Source organism: Cuculus canorus, chromosome 4, assembly GCF_017976375.1.
Source record: "Cuculus canorus isolate bCucCan1 chromosome 4, bCucCan1.pri, whole genome shotgun sequence".
Classification (NCBI taxonomy): Eukaryota; Metazoa; Chordata; class Aves; order Cuculiformes; family Cuculidae; genus Cuculus; species Cuculus canorus.
In genome coordinates, this window is record NC_071404.1 from 46808663 (window position 1) to 46830047 (window position 21385).

The following is a 21385-nucleotide window of genomic DNA, read 5'->3' on the forward strand; positions in this document are numbered from 1 at the left end:
CCCTACTTCTTCTTATAATATTCTATCCAGCTTTTACTACTTTCTTGTGCAAGTTCCTGTGCTTTTATGTCAATGATTTACAAGTACACAGTTCTGGTTTTCAGCTTTCTGCTTTTCTCTGGTCCCACATTTTACCCTGTGTCTTAGGCATACCACATTCGATGCCTTGACTGCTCCTGATTTTAAGATCCTTTTCCGGGGGCAAATTGAAGCAGTCCAGTCACACTACATTCATTACTGTACTTGCGTAGTCTTGCCATAAATCGATTCCCTCCCCCTCTGGTTTGGTAAAGGAGCTCATCCCTGTGCAGCAGCAGATGCTGAAGTTAGCACCTCATTCAGATGGGCAGGGATATCGCAGCTTTCTGCTGACAGGCTGCGTGAGAATTCTGGCACATATCGCTGCATCACAATGTGCTGGGATCCCGTTTACAAGTTTTTCTTCACAGTGAGACATACTAGGCACATTCTTCAACGGTATGTAAGATTTTGGTGCAATCACACAGCTCCATCAGCTGTCACCCAAGTATATAACCTACACTACTTACACTTTTATCCTGATTGCCTGCTTAGTTAACACTGTGCTATGCACATGAACAACATAACATTACCAGAGTTCCCCTCTCCTAGTATTTTTAACATGTAAATCTTTGCACAGATCCACCATGTAGTCATAGTATTTGATTACTTTAATTATTTTGATTACTGATGCTGAATCTTATTCGCAATGCACCTACATTGTTCTCCACAGAAAATTCAGCCACTGAGCTCATCTTTTCTTCTACAACCCAGCCACGTTGCCTATATCCCCGTGAAAGCTATGCTTTCTTCTCCTGACCTTCAAGGTCTTTACAGAGTTTTTCCTTTCTTATTGATCTGCCCCCACAGCTCACTTCATCACAAGGCCCGTCTTTTCAGCCTCCTCTCTTTCTACAAAGCTCTCTTTTTTTACCTTGTCCTCTATGCAGAGAATGTCCTGCTTCACCAAATTAAGTTATCTATTCTTCTTTCATCTCTACAATCAGCATATCACAAAATGTAGAAATAATAATAATATATCAGAATGAGTGAGGACCAATATATAGGCAACAAGTCACTCTAAAGAGATGTTTCATCTGCATAAATAAAGTATATGTGCTAGAAATTTTCTATCAATCAACTATATATTATATGTTATGTACCTTATATTGTCACATTTTTTATGAAACAGGATAGGCATGAAAAGCCCTTGATGGATATGGATCAAGTGCCCAACCACTGTACATGAGTTTGTGAAAAGGCTGCTTTGAAAAGACTGTTTGTAGATGCGCAAGAGAAAGCAAGCTAGCTATTGCATCTCTGATTCCCATGGCAATTTATTTAGGATGCTAATTCAGTGTAGCCACAAATAAAGAAACAAAAGAGAGAGCAAGAATGAGCTGATTTAGTGGACTATGTTGAAAAGGCACATTTTAGACAAAGTCACCCTGGGTATAACTCCTGCAACTCCACTCATAGAATTAAGCCAAGGATGAAGCTGCCTCTTTGTCCTTAAGCCTTGCATGATGAAGGAAAATTGTTACCAGCACTGCCAACGGTACTAACCCAAGCACCAGCTAAGTGAGACAGCCAAGCCAATTTAACAACTTGCTTTTAGCAAAAGGGTCATCCTACCTCCTCTTTTCATTGCCATTCCCAGCTGCTACCTCCCCTAAGTATGTTCCAAGAAAAGTGCGAGAGCTCACAGACCAAAGTTGTCTTGCTTGACATGTTTTTCAGACACATTAATGACCTGACTTATCTCCCTGCCATGTTAAACCACAAAAGAATCAGGGGAGGAAAGCAGTGGACACTGTGGCTGGAAGGAGGAGAGATGACCAGAATCATCACCCTCTTTTTCATAAGCAGAAACGTCATCCCTAGAAGCTGGGGGATCCATTCTGGGGTGAGACATAAAAAATATGAGCCCTCAAAATACGCCACTCTTAAACTCAAGGTCCCAAAAGCTCCTGCTTGATTCCAGCAAGCGCTAAAATGTTTTTCGAAATATACTTTTTCAAATGAAGGTGAGGGTTTATTTTAATTAAATGCAAGTTTCTGAAATAATTAGTAATAATACTAATAATGACAACAACAACTTCTACTTTCTAAGGAAAAAAGTAAATATGAGAAAGATTCTGACAGGCCAAAAAAAAGAAACATTTATGGGTTTTGCATCTGAAAATGGAAAGTATTTGGGTTATGAATCATCAGAACTTCACTTTGTCCACTCTCCATGTTGCAGGCTCCACAGGTTAACATTTTGACTCTGTCCCCCTACACATTACCATCCATGCATCTAGCTTCTACCCTTTATTGTTCGCTTGGCAAAACTGGTTTTTTCCCTTTCACTTTTTGTGGCCTCAGTGTAGCCTTACTCTGCCCTTTCCTCTCAAAGCACAATCTCAGCTGGGTGCTATTTTGCCTGTCCTCTGCTTCTCCTTTGGGGGCCAACAAGAAGCCTCAGGCCCCCTGCTGAGGCTTAGCCTGACCAGTTCATATCTACACCTCTGATGGGACGAGACTACTTGTCCTGCTCCTCCAGAAGTAGCTGCAGATGCTGCAGAACAGAGTGGAGTGAGAAGATTTTTATTGTTTTATTGGCCTGGTTTCAATTATAAAGTGGGTCACAAGTTATTCCCAGAAAGCACAAAGTATTAGCAATGAAAGCTTTGGATAGTGACAAAAGAAGTGAAATTTTGTAGATGAATTGTTTAATTTTTCTTTCAAAAAAAGGAAAACAAATAGCAGAAATGGCAAGGGGGAGAGAGTTCTTGTACAGATGCAGCACACTAACACATGAGGCTGCAATCAATGGGAACTTGGGCTTAGTCCCAGCTCAGACCATGTGCATTTTGAACTTTGCGCTCTTGGACCATTTCCTAATTAGAGAGTGAAGGACACTCTGTGGAACTATTTAACTCTTTGTTGGTGCCTTATGAGGTCTAGCAAACACCAGACAAGACCGTGGAGATGTGTCTATCCCCTGGGGACCACATCTGATTACATGAAATATCCCCATGCTCCAAGTGGCTTAGTGAAAGAACTGCTGTCAGCATCTCACCCTTCGTGGCTCTCTACGCAGAAAGGATAGGCTTACAACTCCTCCTTTCTGTACTGCTGAACGAATGCTGGGATCTCCCCCTAGTCTGCCAGTTCCCCATCCAGAATCAGCCTCTCTTCAAGGCTTGTCATGTCTCCTCCGAGTTCACCAGTAATGCCACACCAAGGATCAGATCAAGCAGAGATACCCGCGGGGAACTTAATAGTGTAAATAATGCCACACTGCACAGGCAGACTTGCTTCTCTACTTCACAGAAGTACACAGTAGGCTATTACAAAATTGTAACTGTAACAGAAAATACAAACGTTAGAAGCTGCGTGGGAAGAAACAAGGATTATATAGCTGATGTACATCAACAGCACTATGTGGATACATTTACAGTGCTTTGAAGCTCTCACTGAAGGGATTTTGTCCGTACAGACTGCTACTACTTTCATTATTGATTTGAGAAATACACCCTTTGAAAGCCAATAAACAGCATAACTATATTGGCAGGATAAGTTTTGTTTAAAATTTTCTGCCAACCCTAAAGTCACTCATTCCAAACAGAACACACACTAATAAAAAGAGAGGCACTTCCAAAAATAAATGTGCCATGGGTAAAGATTAACTTTGGGGTTGCAGAGCATGGTAAACCTACAAGCCTAAATTCTATCTCTCCAAGTTTTCTCCTTAATTTCCTTGAGTCCCATGTCCTAGTAAAAGGTGGTTCACAGGCCCCAGTTGCATACTGCTGGGAGGAGGTCTTTCAAGTACAAACTACTCTTTGCACACCTTTCATTTGCCATTCAGATGTGCTCTGCCTCACTTGCAGACTAAAGGCCTCGGTTTCTCATCTCACCTGGCATTCCAGTAGTCTGAGAGTTTTTGAGCCTTGAGGTTTGTCTAGACTGCACTGTAACAAGAAATATCAGAGCCAGTTCTAACATAGCTGTCCAGTCCATGTGCCGCTAGAGTACTGGAGAACTCGGACATCTAAGAAGCAAAGCAAATTAGACTGTCTTGGACACCATGCTGCCATATCTGGGCTTCTATGCCCAAGGTAGCACTATGCTACTTTGGACCATGCTATACTATTATACAAGTGTTTATCTATAAATTCTGTGAATGAATCTAGACACAATATTTAAATTCCACTGTTGTTCAGGGGCGATTCATGCACTTCCAAAGGGATTTTTTCACACAGTTCTGAAATGCCCCTCAGCTATGATTAGCTTTAGAGTTCACAAAAATATTTCAGAAGGACAAATGTTTTGGCTTTGGAGAAGATCTACATTCGGAGTGTTTGGTACTTCAAAAAACAGCCACTGACACCAGAAGCACACACATCCACCTTAATTTGAAATTACAAGATAACTCATCTCCAAGGAATGCTTTTCTAGATAACAGCATACACATTTTCAGGACTATATTTGGAACAGACAAACTGGTATGAAAAAACATGCCATCTCCCTTATTAGGTGGATTTCCCTCACATTACATCTCCCTTTGCAACACGAGCTTGTTCACACGGAGAAAGAAGTAGCCTTCCAAGTTCCTCACACTTCCTTGTGGGCTGAGATGCCCAGCTCACACAGAAAAATTCAAGGGAGATATTCAAAAGAACTCTTCTGTCGAGACCTTGCTGTCACACAACAAATAGATACAATTAATTAGAAGACTGCCTTCAACACAGCAGTGGCTCCTGCTCCCATTATAAACCCTATTCATCTTGATCTCAGCAGTAAACATCCCATTTGCTTCTTTGGCACCAAACCAAACCAAACCCCTGCATCAACAAGAGCAAAGGATGGTCAGAGACCAGGAGGCATTTGCCCATCACAGGAAAAATGCTTATAGTAGCAATGCAGTGACCTTGGTTCAAAGAAAGCACTTTAATGTGTGCCTTCCTTTTAAGCATATGAGAACTCCTGCTGATTTCACTGTCACTTCAATGAGGTCAGCCTTGGATTTATCCAGGAACTAAAAGGAATTAACTCCTTCCACATACACACACACACACACACACACTTACCCTGCATAATGGTCAGAGTGGTCTGCGTCTCACAGTGCAGTCCCCTCTCCCAATGGTGATCAGCAGTTTACCTCTCCTTGAATAAGACTACCCACGCATTTCATGTCACCTGCCTACTTGCTGAGTTGGCGTGAGTGGGATACTCAGAAAAATGCTATATCCAGCTTATATTTACACCCCTTTTCTACCCAGGAAGCCTAGAGAAAGTGTGCTAGTTACTCAGCATGCGGAAACACTTAAATAAATCAAAGCTTGAAAGAGAACTGCAGAGGCGTAACAAAGGTCAGAATCATTCACTTGAATGAACAAATGCTTTTAAAAGATGGTGATGTGTACTCGTAGGAGCCTGCAAGCAAACACAACAGTCCAAGTTTTCAGTATCATCATATAAAATTCTATTAAGAGGAAATTTTGATGAATTCCAGGTGTTTTCAAGTCAGGTTCCTGGTGATTACCCATTCCTCTATAAAAACAGAGCCACGCTAGTACTCAAACAAAGCTCTGTTGTGGTGGTATTCTGAACAGCAGGAGAGGGAAAGAAGACCTTAATATCAAAAGACATTACAAACTTTAATCATGCAGGAGAACCCAATTAAAATATAAAAGTCCCCTGATCCAAGTAGCATATGGCTAAAGCTGTCATGTAATCAGAACCAAACCACCCTCATGTCTGGATTTTATTATATTGTGCCATTTTATAGCAGCCTAAGAAAACTGAACTTGGGGTCAAAATAATCCCAGAGTAATTCTTCAGTCAATCACCCATATAAGAACCTGGGTATAAATGGATAACAGACAATATCAGCAGACTGAGCACACAAAGCTTCTTAAAAGCAAGAACAACAAACAAGTCCATAGACAAATGGCTCACTGCAGAGGGTTTCACAAATTTCTGTATCATCTATAAAATCCAAGCAAACCTACTAAACTAATACTGAAAGCATGGAATTTTGTTCAATGTGCTCTCACTGATTTGAAAGGAAACAGAATTCACAGAATGCTAAAATGCTTCAGGAATATATACTTTGTTATGAGTTCTGCAATATTTAGAATACATTCTCCATAAGAAAATATTTGTATGACATTGTATCTTTACGTAGAACCTGTAAGTTATGGGGAAAAAACTACATAGGAACGTATTTGTGACTAATACAGAAGCACAAAAGACATGACTAGGAATTAAATGTCATTTAATTTTTTTACTCCATATAAGCCTAAAATCAATTCAAGTGTATCTTTTTATTTGCAACCAAAAATGTCCAAATAGATTTCTTGCAAATGTTGACTGCAGGGAAAGGAACTTAGTCTTTAGAAATACTATCTACCCAGCAAAGAAGTTTGGGGATATTGTATCTTCTATCTCAAGTAAATAAATTAAAGAAAGTGCAAAAACAATACCAATGCCATCTAAGTTAGTAAAGGTTTTCTGGAGGTATGCAGAATCAAATGAAATTATAATCTTTATAACCTGGATCCAGCATCACAATATTTTTGTAATAATCTGAAATCTGTTTCAAGTCAGTCTGCTTTTTGTTCTGTTATTTTAACTGCTGTTTAAAAAAACAAAATAAAGCACGCTTCTTTCAGCATTCAGTCTTCTTATTGCTGTAAAAGTAATGAATATGCTGTCTCATTCCTTGTGCAAGGACTGTCACAGCTGTCTGACTGCAGAGCTGTGCTCTACCAGGGCCTTTCTGTTGATCCTGTCTATGATATGGATTAAATTATAGTTTGCACACTGTGATTCTATTTGCATGCGAGGAACAAAATCTGTTGTGAGGCAGTATCGCATAGTACCCAGTGTCTGGAGGAACAGCAGGCCTTGAAAATGTCCGTGCATTCGCTTGTGCTTTTCTGCGTGCTTGTCAAGGTCAGCAATGTGGCACGTTTAAAGGAGGCTTCGTGCTTTTGGTTGTTTGCTCTTGCTTGCTTTCTGACTCAAGCTCAAACTGAAAGAGACCTCACAGAAGGAGGCAATGATAATTGCAAGATAATTGCTAAAATTAATCAATTGCTTGCATTAATGCAGTAATTTTAAAGACAGGTTAAAGACAGCAAAAAGCACAAGTCAGCCAGAAAGGAAGTTTATATTCCAGTCAGTCCCACTGGCATCTCTACATATGATAATGCCTAAACCAAAACACACGTGAATCCCTTCATATTCCAGCAATGGCAGCAATGTGCACATTTCAGAATAACAGGCACTCTGTAAAGGAAATACTCTGCAGATTCAAAAAAATCTGTTTAACTTTTGAACAATGGGAAAAAGTTAAATTTTCCCAGCAGCAGTTCCAAAAATGAAACTGAAGACGTATGGACCAATCTGTTTGCCTTGTACTTCCTTCCTCATCCACAGAAATCTCAGCCTTCACAGCGAGTTGCAACACCACTTTTAGAAAGAAAAGAACCCACAGAGATGTTTAATATCACCCTCAACAGAGTGAATTACTATTCAGATATTTTCTAAGAAATCTTGTTACAGTTGTACTTAGGAACCTCGTTGCTATATGGAGGTACCGAATGCCATGATGCCTGCCCAAGGCAGCATTTTATTATAAATTGTGCATTTTTAGTGCATGTTGATAGTATCAACTGCAAGCATAGCAATTTCATATTTCCCATTAAGTGACCCTGCTTTCTGCAGTTGACAGATTGATAGTGTCTAGTGGCTAGAGTGAAATTTTGCATGCTAGATGTTTGCCTCATTAAAAAAAAAAATTCAGCCTAAATAATTGAGTTACTTCTGAGAACATGACTAAGTAAAACCAGATTGCTCTGCATGATAATCATTCTCAAATAAAGGCACCAGAATTTTTAAAATCCTGTTTTGCAGCTGGAGCCTGAACACTAAACAACAGGGAGAGGCTCTATTACAGAGAATGTCTTTTTAAAAATCACATTAACATGTACACTAACTTCACTGTGTCCTGTGAAATAGGCAGCTTTCTTTCTATCCTTTCATAGTGATAGTGTAGTGTACCACTGATATCTAATTTTTTTTTTATGCTGAGAATGTATTGATATGAGTATATTTAAAGCTGTTTATGTTTAGTCTTATTTGATGCTTATTATTAGAATTACAGAATCACAGAATGGCTTGGGGTTGAAGGATCCTCTGGAGGTCATCTGGTCCAACCCCCCTGCTCAAGCAGAGCTACCTAGAGCTGGTTGCCCAGGACCGTTTCCGGTCAGGTTTTAAATATCTCCAAGGATGGAGATTCCACAACCTCTCTGAGCAAACTCTGCCAGTGCTTGGTCAACTTCACAGTGAAAAACCGTTTTCTGATGTTCAGACAACACCTCCTGTGTTTCAGTTTGTGCCCATTGCCTCTGGTCCTGTCACTGGGCATCACTGAAAATAGCCTGGTTCCATCCTCTTTGCACCCTCCCTTCAGGTGTTTATGAACACTGATGAGATCCTCCCTGAGTCTTCTCCAGGTTGAACAGCGCCGGCTCTGTCAGCCTTTCCTTGCAAGACAGAAAGTCCCTTCCCTTCATCATCTTCATGGCCCTTGGATGTACTGGAGAGTCCAGCAATTTCTCTTGTACCTGGGAGTCCAGAATTGGACACAGGACTCCAGGTGTGGCTTCATCGGTGCTGAATAGCTCACCTCCCTCGACCTGCTGGCAATACCTCTCCTAATGCAGTCCAGGGTACCATTAGCCATCTTTGCTGCAAGGGTACTAATACCTGAAGAAAGCCTGCTTTGAAATGCCTGCTTTTGATGCCAATTAAAGACTTGTGTCCTTATTGTAAAAACAGGTAATGGGGAAAATTCCAACTGTTTTTCTATTTCACCTACAAACCACTATAACATCCACAATTTATAAAAATAACATACACCTGGATCTAAGCACACCTGGCACAAAATTTTTGGCCAAAGAGAATGCAACAAACCTCTAGAAGAGATTAGGTCAGACCAAACAATGTACACATTTCTATTGTGAACAATTCTTTCTTCTTCACTCATAAGACTGATTTCTATGTAGCAAGCCTCAATCAACAATTACAAAGAGAAGACTGATAATAGGTAAAGAGATAAAAGTGGAAACCCCATTCAGGTAGATAATAAAAAAAAATCAAATACTCCAGAAAGATCTCTACAAATATCAGTGTTGCAGTCAAATTTACCTGAAGTGTTGCACCAGAGATGGCCTTAAGTATAAACTCCGCAACAGAGAAACATATTAAACAAGACACATCAAACCCACCTCAACAAAAGAGGACAGATGATATTCACAAGGCACTGAACTAAACTCTCTGGTAAGAGGATAACTATTCCCATTGACAGGTCTCTCAGAAGGAAGTACCTTTACGTATCACCCTACAAAAATTCTCCAACATGAAATGCTGCTCTTTTTATCGCATATTGTACCAATACTATTTCCTTACTGTCATGGCTGTTCTTTCCCTATTTAGAGCTATGTTAATCAGTTTAAGACCTCATGGAGGTCAAGAAGAGGGCTTTGCACGTGAGCAATAGTGGAAGGTTTTGGTCCAGACAGAGCCAGTGGAAACTGTTGAGTGAATGAAGCCAAGTGAACGGAAAAAAGAGACTCCTCTGTCACTGTATTTCTCCGAGTTGGCTCTTAGTAGGATCATACTTTGTCTATAGCAAATAAAATGGCCAACAATCGTTAGTAGCAACAATTAAGCCATCATCGTGCCTTTTAGAAAATGATGGGTGGAGTTTTTTGTACCATCCACACCCCAGCTGCACTCTTTATCAATTCTTCCTTCATGAAAATTGTGCTATTTGAGCATCTGTTCTGAATCAGTAGATAAACAAACCACTATGGACTTCTTTGCACACATAACCATTGACAGACAGTCCTGCAAAGAGACAGCAATCCATTGACCTAGAGAATTGCACTGCCAGCGTAATAGGCATTCCTATACTCACTTTTATCTCCATACCTGATTAAACCAATCAGTTGAAGGTTTCTCTTGAGCTTTCTTTATAAAACCCTTTATTTGGATAGTTCACCAGAAGACGACATAGTGATGTTATACCACTTGTTCTGGCAACACTCAAACTTTCCTCAGTGACAAATGGAGGGGAAGTGTATTTACAGGAAATGGCTTTCCAGATGATAGGTTCAGAGTGGCATGGGGTCTCTGCTGATGAAGGATCTAAGCAATCTTTTTCCTGCTCCATAAATCATGGCTGCATAACATCAGCTCTAATTTTTCCTAGGGTTAGCTGGCTGAGGATCAAGAGCTTTCTTCTTTCTGCCCTCCACAGCACTCACAATCAGGTGAGGTCCCCTCTGTGTCTATCTGCCCTCACAGCTTCAAGAATAAAGCAAAGTAAAACCTTTCAAAAGATATTTTAAGGACAGAACCATTTTCTAAAAGCATTACCCTAAGCCAGTGATGTGGCCTTGTGTTGGCTCAAGAGGATAAATAATCCCCGAGAAACAAAAATAACAGTGTTTTGCATGGTGGTCCTCCCTTACCTACACTCTCTGATGCTGAGCAAGAAATAAATATTTCTGGAAAGAAAAGAATTTGCTGCAATTTTAATTTCAGTGCATGAACAATCGAGGTCAGAACCAAGCCAAACCATCATGAATCTCCTACTAATTACAATGAAAATAATTACGACCTTCTCATCAATAATTATGGATTTCTAGAAGATCTCAACATCCATAGCACAGTGTTCATTATCAGCACTATACAAAGCTATCCATGTTACAAGCTTCACTCTGCTAACTCTCAACATGTCCTTAAAACCAAAAATCCTGAACAATTTCCCTGTTTCTCATCTGAAATTACACAATTTCAATTTTATAGAGAAAAAGAGTACTTTGGCACTATTCCACCTGGTAGGAACATTGATGGTTGGAAGCCCTTTTAGGGTAAAATTTTGCCACGTGACTATGCAGTATGAGTATCAATGCCTATAAATATCTAAAGGGAGGGTGTCAAGAGGATGGGGCCAGACTTTTTTCAATGGTACCCACCAACAGGTCTAAGGGTAACAGGTACAAACTGGAACACAGGAAGTTCCACTGAACATAAGAAAAATCTTCTTTACTCTGAAAGTGACAAAGCACTGAAACGGGCTGCCCAGGAAGTCTATGCAGTCTTCTCTGGAGATATTCAAAACCCACCTTGACGTGTTCCTGTGCAACCTGCTGTAGGTGAACCTGCTTTGGCAGTGGGATTGGACTAAATGATTTCCAGAGGTCCCTTCCAAACCTGACCATTCTGTGAATCTGTGATTCTGTTACATTCACTTGTAGGATGGCTATGTTTGGCCCAAGGTTAATATGTATATTGCCCTGGGAACTCCAAACATGCTAAAATAATTCGGGTGTTAGTTGATCTAATTCTTCAATAAATTTTTAGCCCATTGTTTCACTTTTACATAGCAATTATCTAATGCCTCAGCATTATCTGATAACTAATATAAAATCTGTCTGAGGGCTACGAGTACTGTAGCAAAGTTATAGCAACCTATAGGTCCAGTTATGTCAGTAGGGCAATGCTCAGAATGTCAAGAGAGTCAATGTCAACCTCCTCTCTCAAAAAATTAGCACTACCACCTAGGAAGAAATACTTCTCTGCATTCTGCTGAGACAGAGCTAAGGATGTATCTCAGTGAACCTGTTTCCATCCAAAGAAGAATGGATGCTGATTCATTGCAATATAGTCAACAGAGGTAGCTCGTTTCCAGTCTGCAGACTCTCCTGCTTTTGAAAAGGCCCCTTGCATGAGTGAATTACCACTGAATTGAAGAGGAGGGAGAACACAGAACAGAAAAATAATTTCACTTTTTTAATTACTCCCCTAGATATGTTAAGGAAACTCAAAAGTACTAAATCCTTTAAATTAAGAATACCTATCTTTCTAAAAAAAGACAAACAAACTGCAGTGATTTGATTATCTCTGATTTACTACCTCCAAAATCAAGTTGTTACTTTTAGGAATGCTTTGAAATACATAAATGATAGAACACGATTTCAGAATGTTCTTAACAGTAATCCATACCACTCCTAGGAATCAATTATTTTGTCTTTGACATTCTAACTTATCCATTTGGGAATTATATTATTGTCTCATAAAAAAGAGGCACCTATCTTAATATTCCTGAACTAATAAGTTCTGCAAAATACTTTCAAAATACTAGTTAAGTAGGCTGATAAACTACCTTTTTATCCATCCACATCAAGGTGGAATTATGATTAATTGCATGCTTGCAAATAATCTTTCAGACTGTTTTATTCATTGTTACTTGTACATAAAAACCCAGATATTCGATGCACACAATAGCTCCTCATGTTTGGCAGCTTGCATTCATTTAGATTCTTTCAACTGCTTTATGGAAGGAACAACAGTGTCACTATCAGAATATATTCAAATTTTGGCTAACACCAATGCCCACTATTAGTGTTTAATATGTCACCACAGTTACACAAGTTGTAGCGTCAATGAAAAAAAAAGAGATATTATTGTAAAGGATAGTTTCAAACCAATTTAAAAATTCTGGGAAATTTAAGGTATTTTTATCTTTCCAACTGCCAGCTTGGCCCCCTGGGATCCTTTAGGTTTTGTATTCCTGCATATACATGTAGGTTTATGACCTTATAATAAAAATGGCACTTGGAAATCATAACAGTTTGCATAATATAAATTTCCAGAAAGAATAATAATGCAATTTTGCTCAGTTATGTCACCTACATTGCTCAGTTATGTCACCTACATTGCTCAGTTAAGTTATAGCTTTTATTCACATGCTACAGCCTTGTCTCATGAAGGGTAATCTGAAGAGTGCACAAACTGAATAAATGAAATGCCTTCAGAATGGAATAGTGTATTATAGTATGGATTTGCAAATTAGAGGTTTGTTCTGACTGATTTTAGGTGGCAGATTCAATTCTAATTTATAGGTATAAAATCTACTGTGTACATTATACCTTACAATTCAAACAAAAGGTAGCAGAAAATGTGATGTTAATGGAGGTGTCATTTCTCCTGAAATATACTTGTAAGGTGGGGAAGGAGCAGAGAAATGGGAAAAATTAGTCTTACAGAAAATACAGACTCCCATCCCACATTATGATCCCCACTGTTCACCTGCCTGAATCACAGTAAGTCATGATAAGTCAATCACAGTGGTCCATGATAAGTCAATTATCATCTGATGGTCATGTGCCATGTTGTTATTTCATGTCAATGATTAATATTATATTATAATAATATAATTAATACATAACATAATAATATAAATAATATTATAACCACATGCTTCAATAAACTTAATAGTGAATATTATTACCTTAGTAGTTAAGTTTATCATGAGCATTAACTTAGTAATTCACAATGGTGTCTAAATGATTTTAACAGCAATCTTTATCAGTGACCCACATCTATTTTGTAATTATAGTCATGTTTTGGTCAGTTGAGTTAATTTCAATTAATATACTTCATTAACTTAATAGCTAAACATTAGCAGCCTAAGGGAGATACTCCAAGTGAATTATTAAGACAGCTTTGAAATAAGGTCACAGTATGCCATTTTCTTATTTTAATTACATGCAATTTCAAGCCCATGTCTAGGCAAACTCTGGTATCCTGATGACCAATTTAGTTGTAACATATTACTAACATCTGTATTCTGAATGTAGATAAAAAGCCAAACAAGAAGGGTGGTAACTGTATGATAAGGAGTTTTTGCTTTATTTTCAAAATAGCCTGTAAGCAGTCTGGGGCCAAGGATTACCATCTGTTTCTACACAGTAGTCAGCTCATTGAACTTCCAATACAAGTGTTCCTAGATGCTGCAGAAATAGTAGAGTAATAATAACAGAAATGCAGAGTAAAATGATAAATGGCATTGTTGCTGTTGTTACCAGAATTTCATATCAGGTATAATCTTTAATGAACAGATCTGACAATGAGCACATTCTTAGAAAAGAGCTAAGCCCTGTATAACTGGATTTTAAAGAAATTAGAGCCCCTGACAAACATATTCAGCTATTTTCCTAGGATTTTTTCTTCATGCAAAGCCCACAGAAAACTACTTTAATTTTTACATAATGTTATCAGAGATTATTAAATAGATTGTGCCTACACATGGTTTGCTGTTTGAAGATCAAAATCCAAAACAGCCTAGGTATCTGTCTTGTGATAAATTCCATTAATTGGTCTCTCAGTTACCCTTTTACTCCTAAACTAGATGAACATAATGTTTCTCTACCAAATAGATTTTTAGGACTTAGTAAATCTCAAATCACAGACACACTTTTGGCAAAGCAGATAGAAATTTGAAGACAGAAGGAAAAGAGAAAGGAAGGGAAGGATGTAAGATGTTAACGGGAAATTGCCCTTACCTATCTCATTTGCTTCATAATTCTTCTTGTTCAGAATTAGGAAAAAGGAGGAATGATCACAGAATACTGACTGGAAAGAAAAGACCAACATGGAGACTTAGTCTTTTCTATGACAACAGAAGACAGAAAGTGGTCATGGAATGCAGTGTTTCCAGTTTTAAAGGGCAGGAAGGGTGGGACAAAACTGCTCCAGGAGCAGACGTGAAAAACACTAAAACACAGTTATAAAAAATTGCTTCCTTGTAGTAAGAGAGAGAACTTGAAGTGACACAGAACTCCTGTCTTGAAAAGGAAGGAAAAAAGAAAGACATACTGGAAAGGACTATATTCCTTTTCAGCCTCTTGGTAAGCAACAATGGATGCGGCACCATTCAATCTGGCCACTGACTGCTTTGCAGGGGTTACCTGTGCTGGCAGCTCACCCTGTGCTTTCAATAGCGAATACTGAGTACTCTCTTGAACTGTGGCCAGTTGTAAACTGGCCAGACAAGACCGGTCTAGTGCAGCCACTGTTGTACTCGCTCTTATTCTCCAAGTGAGATCAACCGCAAGGTGAATAGGTTAGTTCCCTGATCAACCATGCACACTGTCTGGCTTTCCTACAGGCCAAGGTAAAGGATCAGGCAGTTTCACACCTCCCAGAAATATTTATGCAGCAGGGTGAAAGCCAACAAGGCAGGCAATCCCAGTGCTACTGATCTGTTTACCAGGGGGTAAAGGTGTCTGGAAGCTGACACACCAGAGACCATGGGAATGCTCAGCCTTCAATGCCTTCAAAGAAAGTTACAAAGCATCAATGTATCTAACAGCAAAGGAGGTTTCAGCTCAGGGCTGCAGCACCAAGAACTGCAGGGGACTGTTTAATACTCAGTGAGCATATGCCTAAAAAGTCAGTGCACACATTATCAGCATCCTGCTGTACATCGATGCACTCTGCTTAGGCTTCATTAGGATCCATCTACGTGTGGGTAAGAGATTTAGGAGGAAAACTAGTATATAATGCAAAGTGCAAAAGAAAATGCAAAAAGCTGCTTCTTTTGGACATCCGTCAGGAGAGTGCCTGAGGAGATATTAAATAAACACCTCAGAAATTTCCCATCCACATCCCAAATCTTCCCAGAAGAATTTCTGAAATTATTCAGGACATGTACGAATAATTTCTCTACATTTTAGAGTCCTAGGCAAGGGCTTTCTACGTTTAATCCAGGCAAGCAGTGGATAATCTGCCTTCAGCCTAAAGCCTGCCAGCTGACAACCCTTCCCCACGCACATGGCATTTGATGTCTGCCATTTTAATATTTTGACATTTTTGTGAGAGATGTTGTCCTGAAAGGTCACCACTTGTCTCAGCAGCTGGCTGGCTGCCACTCAGGCTTGGGAAGCTCAGCTCCACAGCTGTCATCAAAAATGACCATTTTCACAACTAAGTTTCAGGGAAGCTATGAATTTCTGACTGTATATGAGAAGAAAAAGAAGACAAGAGGAAGGAAACTAGCTCTAAAATCACCTTTCACTTGCCACAATGAAGACAGGCATTTTTACACATATGTCTATAAGATGAGGCTAAAGTATTGCAAAAGCAGCTTCAAACAACAGATAGACAAAACATGCCTGCGCTATAGCAGCATTTTCAACGGGGTTATACCATGAATATGTTTAGCCCTCTACGTGCAGCAAATGACACAGCACATACAGTCTCCCCACTCACTTAATGGCAGTCACCTGTTAACTGTGATAACAACATTTTCACATGGCTCACAAAAAGCTTACAGTACCACAATGGCCCCTAGGAAAAAATAAAATCCATAAATAAAGCAAGAAACATGACATGGCAACACAAACAAACCAGCTACAGCCTGCATTTCTTGTGCAATTATCTGATATTTTAGTTGGTAGTGATTACAGGCTGTTTTCAATAAGTAGATTTCATTCACAGTACACAAAGAATTCACTAGCCATAAAATCAATAGACAACGGCACTACAGAAGCTTTGAATGAGAAAGGAGGAAAAAAAACCAAGATGTCGTTTCTTCAGAGCTATGAGACCAAAGGAAAAAACCACTAACAAATACCAATTCTTTTATTTACAGCATCATCACAACACGGTGAGAAATCTTCAATGCCACTGCTTCCCAACCACCTTATGTCCTGCCTTCATGCCAGGTAGCAGATAAAGATCCTCTTCACGTACAGACAGAACAAGATTGGTGAAAAACATGCATTGCTCACCGTGCTATGTTCATTGTTCTTATCAGGTCAGACGCAGACTTACTGGTGCCCCTTATGACACCTCTCTGTTTGCGCTTCTGATAATAAGGTACTGCAGAGATTCTTAATGAGAAGTCCAGGTCTGCATTTATGGATTTTTGAAGAAAATACTCCAGGTGAAAAATACTATGGTAGATTTCTCTCCTACGCATTCACAAGCCATCTATCACTGCTGAAGTATCTTTCTCACTGTATATCTAATATTATCTGCTCTAAGCAGAAAACCATCTTCCTAGAAGTACCTCCTGCATTTGCTTGGCTTCTTCCCTCACAGATAAAGTGACAAGCAGATGTCTCAAAAATCAACAAACACAATTGCAAACTATTTGTTCCAGAAAGCTTTCGTGCATCCCTTTCTCTCAGCAGCTCTTCCACCGAAAGCCAGAACAATACTGCAGAGAAGCTTTCCCTGTCAGGATGTTTTCAGCTTTCATCTCTGCTTTTTCAAGCAGAACACTGAGGTAGAAATCCTAATTAGCAATCTGAAAGCACCAAACAGGCAAGGAATACTTACATTTGCAACTGTATTTGTGGTTATCTGCGCACTGATCCAGCGGCTGGTGATTACAAAGAAGAGAAAGAGCTTTTTAGGCTGCCTTTCAAGCTTCGCAGCAGTGAAAAGAAAGCTGTTATCTGAAAGCTACTCATTTTCTATATGCTGTGCTCTACTTGCTTCCCATGTGCATACAACACAGCTGCCAGATTTAATAACCATGTCAGCCTGCTTTCCCCATAAAGGAGCAGAGAGATGACAGGATGAAGATGAAGTAGCCAGTGCGTTAATCTGTAGTTATGGCTGCACTAAGCCTTGAATTATTGTCACACTTCTATTGCCCTTGAAGAAAAAAAAATACAAACCAACACTATTGGTGATAAAAGGGTGCAAAAGGATTTCAGAAATGTTAATCCATACTTGCCTCAGTGACACTAAAGTACATTAAAGAAATTTTTCCTTGCTTAACAAATCTTAGAATTGAGTTTATTCCTTTTTACTACTTCCTGATATTTCAGAATACATTTTTTCTAGCAGCGCATGCTTGTACCCCAAAAAGAACAAAACCATTGACTGATAAGCGAGTCGAGTGTCACTCTTCTCCGGTTCCTCTCTGGAAGAATTTCCATACCTGTCTGTCTCTGCTGACTTTTTCATGAAAATAAAAGCTAATAAAAAAGGGGGAGGAAATTCTCATTTACCATTTAAATTCTCCAACGCACAGTGGTTCCTAGAGCACTGGACTTTAGTATCTGATGAGGTCACTTCACTGCCAAGGTGGAGCATTGCTGTACCTCCAGTTGCAATACCAGTTCCATGTGAGGGAAGGGTGGCCAGAGTTTACACGACAAGAAAAGGTACCAGTCATGCAATCAAAACCAACAAACTAAAAATAAACCCAGAAATCTACAGATGAATTTGCAGCATTGTGGGGATGCCGCAGAGATCATATGACATCTGTGTGTGTCTTTTTCTCTCTCTCATTTATATTCCCTTCACTTCCCTTGGAGGCACCTGTCTCAGCGGGGAGTGGTTTCTGTGGAAACGACAGACAGTCACTTTTCCCCTCAGAGAAACTGTTACTATGGCAACCTTACATAATGTATATGGCCTAGATTCTTTTTTAAAATAATCTAACACTGAAATTCTCATTATAAAATCAGAGCTGATCTGTCTAGAGGGCAAGAAATACAGTTATTTAAGAACTGCATTAGAAATGTAGGTTAAAAAACCCCAAGAGTATTTCAAATTAAATGATACTGTAGGGGCCACTGTCACTGCATCACTCACAAGGAAAAAAAAATTGTAAATTCCAGTAAACAACGTCTATTATTCAGCATTTGTGGGAAGAAAGGAGGAAGGGAAGCATTTTCTTGATAGTATGGCTGACTAGGAATCAATACTGCATCTTACAGAGTGGCTTTTTTTTGCTGTGTGTTTATTCTTCCAGCAACCAAGACCTCACTTAGCGATGTAAGACCCAAACCCTTCACATCTACTCCATTCAAAACCAAAATATTAGCCTCAAAGTCACTAATTCTACCTTACAAAATTGTGTTAAATTAAAACTCAAGGAAGCTTCTGAAAGGAGCCGTATGAGTCAGTGAGGCATAGCATGCAGTGGAGCAGAAGCAGAAAAGAGACGCTGTTGTTATACGACTTCCCCTCAGCTCAGAGGAGACAAACGTGCTCACAGCTGTGGTGGGGAGGGTAGATCTGTCAGCTTGTATCAGGAAGACTGGAGGTTAGGACCCCGGTAATGGGGCCGGGCAGGGCAAGGGGACTTTCCTTTCTAAGTCAGCAGTTGAAGACCTGCTGAGGTTGTGAATAACACAAAATGGCAGTCAAACCTGAGATGTCTTCTGGCCCCTCGGTAGGTAGATGTCTCCCCTTCCTCCCCTATCTGCAGCCACCCTTGCAGCTACACCTTTTGTTGGTAACACAAGTCAAAAGTCAAATGGCTAAGAAGGCAAAGTCACCTGTTTACTGCTACACAAAATCAGTGATTTCAGTTTGAAAAATATTGTTGGGGAACCTTTAGTAAACTTCTGGCTCTGAGGTATCTGTGTTGTGACTCAATGGATCGAGAACTCTCTTGACCTGTTGTTCTAGCAACTTCTATTTGCATGAACTACATTAATATACATGACGACTGACTTTTGTACTCTACTCCTATTTGGAAGACGAACAATAGAGAGCATTCTGCCTACAGAACATTTCCTCCAAATTTACACAAGGTCCTCCTACACTCCACTGTGCAAATGGGCTCCCCAGGTGGGACAACACAGGCAGTAAGCATTGCCTCAAAGCCCACAGCATTCATGTTCCTTTCTTGTGTAGTGGAGACACTTTTACAAAGGAGACACATGCTGCCTGAAGGTGAGGTGTTGTTTGGGATGCTGCTTCTCTGAACAGGTGTTCAAGAACCAAGACAGAATATCTATATCAACTTCTGAACTAATCTTATACACAAAATTACACAATAATTAGACAATGTCTCGTGAAACATGTATTTAGTGTCCCTAGTAAGGATAATATATCCAAAAGAAAAGCACTAAAATGAAATCATTCCTTAAGCAGATTAGAAAGAGCTAAGCTGTCACTTTAACTCATATAGTTCTGATATTTGTGCTGTGTAAAACCTTGAACTTCAAAGAGTACGTTGCACAAAGACAGCACCAGGGACAAACTGAGAAATTAATATTATAACAGGTAAAGCAATTAAGTTAAAAGGTTATTCTAAAAAAAGAATCAAACATCTGACAGAATGTGAAGGCTCAACTAATTTCCCTAGATGTGTCAACTCTCCCAACATAGATTATCAGGTTGAGCACAGCAAAAGCTGACATGGTTATATGGCTTCTGGACTGAGATAGGTAACACCTAGCCAGCTCAGCATGACAGCAGCATGAACTTGGATCTGTCTCCATTTATCTGCGTAAATATCCTATGTGTATCTAATTAATCGACACTTGTGGCTTCCTCAAGCCTTCAACAGACTGTTTGGGCACCAGCCTCAGGAGTAGGCATCTCACTAGTGTCCCAGTATTTCCAATAAGTTAACCTACAGCAATTACATTACATATCTTAAAGTCTGCCTTTGGCTACCTGAGGATCTCAAACTACCCCGTTTCTAATCACACTGCAAGGGGCCTGGCAGAGATATTGCTGAGAAGGCAGTTAGAATAACAAAAGAAAGATTTATGTTCACAGCAGGACTCGGGCACACAGAGATGCAGCTGTAACCTGTGAACTTGCTGTTAGTTTCCTTCCAGCAGGGAGTAAGCTCACTCCGGGAGTCAAAGCTTCTCTTGACAGCCCCGCATCTGCAATCTCAGTGAACAGACTCAGAAAAAATACGATTGAGCTGCTATGACCTGGACATCAGCACACGTTACTGAACATGATAGCAACCCTACAGCCTACCACAGAGCTGAGAAAGGCAGAGTTCCAGTGGTCATTTTAAATGGTATCCACCCATTCCAGCAGTATTTATTACACGTTTCCCACATCTTTTTCCATGTCATTACATCAAACTTATGAAAACAATATGTCAGCAACAAAACATTATACACGTCTTTGCTCAGAGATAGAGAGAAGTGTCAACAGAAAACCTTTGTAGATTATTGCATTATTTATTCCAAAGGAAATCTTTTGTTAACACACCATCTCACTTAACTCCATGTCAGGCTTTTACAGAGACAAACTATTTATATGCTGGGGTATTGACTGCTCATCAGATTTATACTGCTTTTGATGCTACAACCTCTTTCCTCCCATAGCCCTGCTACAGAGAAAAAAATCCTCTTTTCTGCCTACTTGGATTGACAAAATTTGGATGAGGCAAAAAATCTTCGTAGTAAATAAAGGGAGAGACAGATTCACAAAGAAGCATGGGCAAGGGTGTCAGTTCCTAACCACAAGGTGCCTCTCAGTCTGCAGATGCCCCTGCCAAGAGTTCTGTGTTTAAGCAATCCGCAGGAATGACACCCACAAAAGCCAGGACATTAACACAGAGCTGCCTAGCTTGGCTACTGTGAAACGCTGAGAAAGAGATCTTAAACTCTCTTCGGGAACTTGGTATCCTCATCTGGCCTTCAGGAAAATGCCCATCTCCAGCGGAGGTCCATACATACGCATTTTCTTGAGTAAACCGCCCTTCTACCCTTTCTCACAAAAGCTGACTTGG

The 21385-nt window shown here is 39.7% G+C and overlaps 1 protein-coding gene across 7 annotated transcripts in view; it reads right to left on the minus strand.

Moving 5' to 3' along the window:
- The window catches only part of TRIM2 (tripartite motif containing 2), a 113417-nt gene that overhangs the window by 73754 nt on the left and 18278 nt on the right, over nucleotides 1-21385 (minus strand). The window contains exons 1-2 of one of the 7 annotated variants that reach the window (XM_054065325.1): nucleotides 17898-18170; nucleotides 17218-17260 (exon numbers count right to left, since the gene is read on the minus strand). The exons of 1 other annotated variant lie outside the window; for it this stretch is intronic. The gene's annotated coding sequence lies outside the window, so the exon portion shown is untranslated. Of the gene's footprint in view, nucleotides 1-5096; nucleotides 5253-16664; nucleotides 17078-17217; nucleotides 17444-17897; nucleotides 18171-21385 lie in introns of those variants that run through there. 5 more of the 7 variants (XM_054065320.1, XM_054065318.1, XM_054065329.1 and 2 more) reach the window with 5 other exon arrangements.